Raw genomic sequence first — 7161 nt, 5'->3', positions numbered from 1 at the left:
TCTTTCTAGCTGCACATGCAGCCTCCCCCACACGTGTTCCCACCATCAGACATTGAAGTCCTAGGCTAATAGCAGATCCATGGTGCTAGTACATGTTTCCCTGGGATTTGGAAAAAGCCTTTAAATAGATTTTTATTGGTTTTAAAGAACAAGGTTATTTTGTGTTAATAATGGGCATGCATTAGGCTTTAGATAATTGCTTTATGTAACTTAAAGTTTTGCCTTTCAGCTAAATAAACACTGTATGTGTTCACAGGTGTATTGTCCTCCAGGGCATTCTGCTTTTCAGGGTGGCAGCTGCTGCCAAGGTGTTGCTGATACAGCTCTGTGTATAATTTATTGGAAACAGGTGCTGGCTTATGATGAAGATAGACAGGAAACTAAAGCAGACAACATGTTTAACCACCACTAAAAAAGTTCAGGTTCAGAAAGACAATGTGTCTGAGATGTTTGGTTGATGTTGCCAGGGTCTTAGTGAGAGTTTGCAAGCTCCCAGAAATTACCATAAGGAACAGATTGTCCAGGAACTGCAGGAATTGCACTCTAACGAGCATTGCATGCAATGGCACCAGGGCTCGTTGATTACACAAATCCTGTCATTTGTAACTAACAAAAATCATGGAATGTACTCCCAGGCTGATGCTAAAAATTACTTTGAAATAAGGTTAATACCTAGGGCTCTCGGGCTGGGGATGCTGTGTGGCACACAGCACTGTTGTGGGCACAGGGACATTTGGGCCTTTGCAGGATTCTGAAATCTTTTCTCCCAGACTTTACTGTGCGAGGACTGCAACAAATAACTGGGAAACACTAATATGTTAAAGCAAAAGTGGAAATCTGATTCAGATTTACAGAGAAGGACACTCCAGAGCAGAGTTCCTCTGCCACCAGTAGCTGACCCCAAACTCATGTACTGCATAAGGCAGATGAATGGGAAACTTGTGGGAGCTGCTGCTTCAGTCCATCAACACAACACAGTGAGGGAGCAGCAGAGCAGAGGATAGATCCAGCACACATGGGAATAGGTGGAAAGCCTTCTTTTGGCCTCAGTGGGCTTTGGATTCGATCCCAGGAGAAAAAAAAATGAACTTCTTTATTTTCTGTGGCCAAGTTAAACCATTAAAATTATTTAAACGTTGCTTTTTCCTCCCCTCATCTTACTTCCCTTTGCTTTTATTGTAGCTTTAAACAATTTTTTTTTTTTTTTAAATAAGAAACTTTCAATAGGAGTCCATGAGGATGTTTATTCATGGACAGCAGTTTGCATATTTTAGCAAGTAATCTCCAGTTTAATCTCTAGTCTCTATAAGATACATATGTAGTAAATATGCATACTAAATATTTTTAAAAGAAGTTGTTAAAGTGTGTGCACAGTTCTTAAACCTCAGACCTTAAATATCTCAATGATTTACATTTAAAAAAAATACCCAAAGGCATCAGACCACATTATGGACTAATAGCCTGCCAAATTTCATTTTTTTGAAAATGTTTGAGTTACAATATATGAGTGTAAAAAGGCAACTGAAACAACAAAATTTGGTCGAGAAAATATTGACCCCAGGCTGAGACCTTGTATGCCAAAAATGTTGACAAAACTTTATACCAACCCTAGCAGGCATGTCATGTTTAATACTGGCAGTATACAGAAAAAAGTTTGGCAATTTAGTGCTTGTATTAATTTGAAAAACTTTTATGCAGTGGGTATAAGCTTTTACATTACCATTCCTAATTTGTACCAGCCTTCCTTTTCTTTCCCAAAGAATAAATGAACTACAGTAGTGGGGATAGAGGGGCTTGCAGAGAAATCCCCCAAACATATAAACCAATGAAGCCATTTGCTATACCCCACCCAAACCCACATACCTGGCTTGGAGTGATCACCCCTTCCATCTGATGGATAATTCCGTTTTCATGCCATTTACATTTCTGGATTATTTTTTCACATAAATTTTTCATAGGAAAGCAAATAGTTGAAATGAAAATAAATCTGTGTAAAGCAATAAATGCAGAAAATCTTTATTTATATTGAAACCTCTTCAAATAAATGTTCCATTAACAAACTTGTGCAAAGAATGATAATGTTTCATACTCTACCAAGTGATGAAATACAATGCCAGAAAACAAGTGCAGAAATTTGATGAGTGATTATTAGACTCCTTAAGCAAATAAATGTGCACTAGTTAATGATAGCTCCTTGTGATGGGAATTTCAGTGCATCAGTGCTCTGTGAGAAAAGAAATGAATGGCAGGAGTCAACCAACTCTCCAACCCAATGCTTTGCATTTCAGAGGTCTACTCTGTACCACCAGGTTACTGTGAGAAATGTGGTGGTTTGAGCTCTGACACAGTTATATATCAGTGATTAAACTGCACTGATCAAGCTGTAAGTGCAGCGTGGAACAAGGGATGAACAATGCCCCCCAAGGCTGTGCTGTGGTCACACCTCAGGTACTCAGTAGGGAGGGATTGTGAGGGAGCTGTGTCATGACCACATGTGAGCAAGTTATGCCCCAGTGATTACACGGTGACTAAAAAGGTCCCTGCTTGATTACTAAACAAACAAAACCAAACAAGCCCCACAGGATCAACATTGTGGCAGCTGAGAAAGAGCTGCACAGCCCTTTTCCCAGGGTTGGCTTCAGTTGTTTCAAAACATGTATTCCCATTTCCACACCCAGGTTACATGCTAGATAGGTACTGGAAATAATTGCAGAAAGGATAATGCAGCCTTAAATATTCCATTATAGCCAATGGCCATTCTAGGACATGTAGAACCCCACCTGGTGTGGGCTGGGCACATCTGCTGACCTTGGTCTTGCTGGTTCCAAATCAAAGCTAATTGACAGGAGCATCTTCCAAGATTATGGAAACCCAGCCTGCAGTCCATCCTGACTCAAATAATGAAGGAAACTCATTAACATTGTCTGCCAGGACTGTTCATCCGAAAATGTTTGGGACTTGGAGCAGTGGCTGATGGCATTTGGTTAGAGGCACACAGCTCACACTGTGATGACCCTTCCTCACATCTTCTTGGGTTTCCTTAGGCACTGCTGGGATCATACTGAGATGGAATTACTGGGCAGGGGTGGGTGTACATCAGGTGGCCTCCCTGCTTCTTGGTGTTTCATAGTGGATGACTTGCTCAACATTACTCATTTGAATGAGCAATTACAAACCAATAAATGACTGAAATTCACTTTTCAAAAATCTCAGTAGACATCTGTGAAGATTTTGGTAACTGTTCTTTCAAAGTGCTATTCCTGGATGCTGCCATTTTGCAGTGTTGTTAGACTTGAAAGTTTTGCATGAGGTATTTTATTTAGCATCGGGTTAGATGCGTTATATAAAAAATATGAAGTATTCAAAGTGAAAACAGAGCACCAGTTTTGACAAAGTGAAATAATTCTGTGAACATAGGTTAGATTGTTTTTCTCTGACAATTTTCTTCATTGAACATTTGGAAATGTTGGAGTTTTGTTCTAGTTTGGAACAAAGCCATATTACAAGACCTTGCATGAGATGGATCTCCTGCGTTTGACAGGGCTCTAATTTGCATATTTTTCTCCTATGAATGGGAAAAAACCCAAAAGGCAAACAATTGTTCCCCTGCTCCTCTCACTGAACCTTGTCAAAAGTGAGCTCCACTCAAGTGATAACTGCAGTAAACTTATGATTTATAACAATCATTCATATTTTCGTATTCAATAAATGAAATCTTCATGCTTCCTGCACCCTTCTCATGTCACTGCTATGTAAAATTCCAAGCTTACTCATCTTCAGTCCCAGCAGAATAACTGAAGGCAGTTATTTTTTCCTTCTTCCATCTCCTTTGTTCAACAGGAAGAGAGTACATAGAAAATACAAAAATAAAGAAAAATGCAGAAATAGTGAATCAATAGATACAGCAGGTATCGCTGAGGCTACTTAAAGGTGCAAAAGGTGAAGTTTTTTGATTACTTTGGACAGGGACAGAGGAGTGTGGCAGAAATAGTGTGGTGTGAATGGTGATTTGAGTTGTCTCTCTGGAAATGTGCAACATCTTTCTCTTCCTCAGACCTGGTGGAATTCATGCCAATGCTTGACTGAACAGTGAGAAAATAGTTATGCCTGGAAATGAATGGAAAAGTCAGTCACCCCCAGTCGTACACTGAAAACCTGACAGCAGACAAAGGTCAGGCTCTGGGGGACACAAGCAAGAGGTATGGACTTCAGACTTCCTGGAATTTAAATAATGTTACTGACTAATACATGTTTATCCTAGAGATCATTCTTAACTGGCCTGCTTTGAAGCCTTTTGTCCCACTTGCTGCCCTGCACTGCCACAAAAGCCAGGAGCATCTCTCAGAAGCATGGGTGGCTTTTTGTGGTGTGTGATGCACACATGGAGAGTGTCGCTCCATGTAGTGGTTAATAGATAAATGGTAATGAGCTAACAAGCCATAGACTAACAACCAGAATCTTGTCTCCCTTCACAGGCACTGGAGACACATAGGAGTCTTTAATAATGGTAGGAATTCCCTATATAAAAAATCTTGTGTCACCTCACCTGTAAACGTTGACGTTGCCATTTTCCTTGAGGCGGTTCAGGACCCTGAGAGGTGACTGCTTCTCTTTCGTGGTTGAGATTTGCACAAGAAGTGCTTCAAAAACTTCTGCTGCATTTGTGAGTCAATTCAGGAAATGGATATTGGATTCTGAGGAACAAAAACAGAGGAGAAACGTCATTAAAATATGCATTTCTATTTAAAATTCTAATCACTTCTAATATTTATGTATTGTGGAAAGGAAAATGTGTGGCCTTCTCCATCATGACAAAAATACTGAAATCCACCCATTACCCTTGTATCTCTTAGTGGCCATGGAAATCATAAAATGCTGCCTCTTTACTTCAATAGCAAAAAGGCATTTGCACTGGGCATGAAGTATGAACATTATTTACTTCTGGATTTGTATGTGCACAGTAACCAGTTCCATGTTTGCAACAGCTCATTTGCCTCAACATGTCTGCAATGTGAAACTCGTGAATTATGCATATCACTGGTGCCAGCAGTCTTAAAAAGTGATTAAAATTCTGAAGTTTATGTCTCTGGAAATGTGTCTGTCCCCAGAAGACCTCCAGAAGAGGCTTAAATCTAAAGAAGATTTCAGGAGATCAGATCTACTGGATTAAATGATTCTGCACCAAATTCAGTGACTGCATAAACAACACAAATCTTTTCTGAAGGCAGTGGTTATTACACAGGCTTATTCCACAGTTCAGTTTACTTCTCAGTGCTTAAGATGCTTGAAGAGGAATTCACATTTACACAAACTGTTGTCCTTTTAATTTCAATACTGTAGTTTAATGGACAATAAGAAACATCTTAATACCTATTTGGACTAACCTACTCTTTTGCATAATAACCAAAATACATTAAAAAAAAGAAATCAAGGAATTTTTATCTGTTTAGGACAGGCTTAAATGAATATAATACGTGTCAGACACAATCCTCCTAACAATTTTGCTAGGACTCCCTTGTTGTCCCTTCATTCTAGATTATAAATATAAAAATAAATTAAATTTTTTGGTACATACCAACTCAGTTTGGGGCAAAGAGAGATGATGCCATTCCATAGGTCCCAGTCCATGTCATCCATACAGAAGTTACAGTGCTTTCTCTATGAGTGCTGACTTGCCTTGAAGTCAAAACCATCAGATTTTTTGGGGATCAATCCTGATTAACACATTATATTTTCAGCATTTATGAGACTTACGAAACGGAATAATTTGTTAGAAATGTGACAAAATAAATTGTCTAACTCTGCATCTGCTATATATAGCATGGGAGACGATGGAAAATTCTATATCATCCCACTAGAAATCATACCAAACAAGTTTATCTTATGATATCTTTTTATTATCTTATTTTCTTGATAAAGGTTGGGCCATATTTACCAAAAGAGAGGGCAGCAGAGAATGGGAGAAGGCAACTAATTCATGATCCACCCACTTTTCAGGCAGATTTACCTCTTTCTCATTCCATTACAATGGATTTGTTAATGATTTACTCTGCTTTTTTGTTCAATAGGAACAGTAAGACCAAATCTATGCACATGCTTTGTAGTACATAAAACACAACTCCATGCAACCAAGTCCTCGGTGCTTTGAATCCAAGAATAGTGGAGCAGAAGGTGGCACAAGGGTCTGGGGGGCAGTGCTGATGGTTGGAGCACATCAGGCACTTGCAATCGTCTCACATGGAGTTCATGGCCAGGGGAGTTCAGAGCTGTACCAACTGCCTTGTCCTCTCAATGGCTCAGTATGATCGCTAGCTCTGGATTTCTGCTGGCTCTAAAGCTACACAATTCTTGTCCTTATTACTGGCTAAGACATTTCTCAGAAAAAAATTATATTCAGTGTTCAGAAGAGATCTGTCCTGCCTGAAAACTTACTTTTTGGACAGAGTCCACAGAGGTGGTAAAAGATGCTTGAAAACTCCTCTCTGAGTTCTCAGCTGGAGATAACTGGGTTGTTTCTGGCTGATTTGAAAACAGCAAAGAGAGGACCAACCTGAAATTACACCACAGGAATAAAATTCTCCAGGGACAATTCTGCTGACAGATCTATTTCGAAATACTGCAAATTCTGGCTGTGTCCCATCACTCTCCAAAAGCTCAAAAGAGCAGATGTCCTGAAGTGGCTAAAGCAGCACGATGACTCCCCTACACCACAGGATCACCAGATGTCCTCTGCAGGCAGCCTAAAGATTGCTTCTCAGTGCTGGGTCAGAGGAAAGAGCTGGGGATCTGGCACAGCTTTAGAAATTATTTCCCTCATAAGTGTATCCTGTGGTTTTTTCTTTTCTCCAAAACCAGAGTCGTTTGAAAATAAAGCCTTTAAAATATCCAGGCAGAGATGAGTGTGTGGCCTCCCTTTATTTCAACAATCCCCATGGCTGGTTGTTCTACAACACCAACAAAGTTGGTCCCTAAACTGGAAGGTTCCAGTTTTCTCTTGGCTGTCTGACCCAAATGCCATTAATTCCAGTTAAAAGTGCCATAACCTTAGAGAAAGGAAGACAATACTTCTAAGCAGCAGTGTACTGAAGAAAGAAAAGAGTGTGGGGAGCAAGTCTCAAAGGAATTCCAAACAACGTGTAAAGGAGTTGAGACAAAGAGAGC

General features: G+C 39.8%; 1 long non-coding RNA gene across 1 annotated transcript; it reads right to left on the bottom strand.

Moving 5' to 3' along the window:
• Positions 1-2040: 2040 nt before the first annotated feature.
• Positions 2041-6851, bottom strand: LOC109143320. Its single transcript, XR_002043387.3, has 4 exons — positions 6433-6851; positions 5576-5714; positions 4547-4694; positions 2041-3827 (listed from the first exon to the last, which is right to left on the bottom strand). It is a non-coding gene; the product is annotated as an uncharacterized LOC109143320 (long non-coding RNA).
• Between the last annotated feature and the right edge of the window lie 310 nt (positions 6852-7161).

The sequence above is a fragment of the Corvus cornix genome, chromosome 12 (genome assembly GCF_000738735.6).
Source record: "Corvus cornix cornix isolate S_Up_H32 chromosome 12, ASM73873v5, whole genome shotgun sequence".
Classification (NCBI taxonomy): Eukaryota; Metazoa; Chordata; class Aves; order Passeriformes; family Corvidae; genus Corvus; species Corvus cornix.
This window is presented reverse-complemented; position numbering and strand designations above follow the sequence as displayed.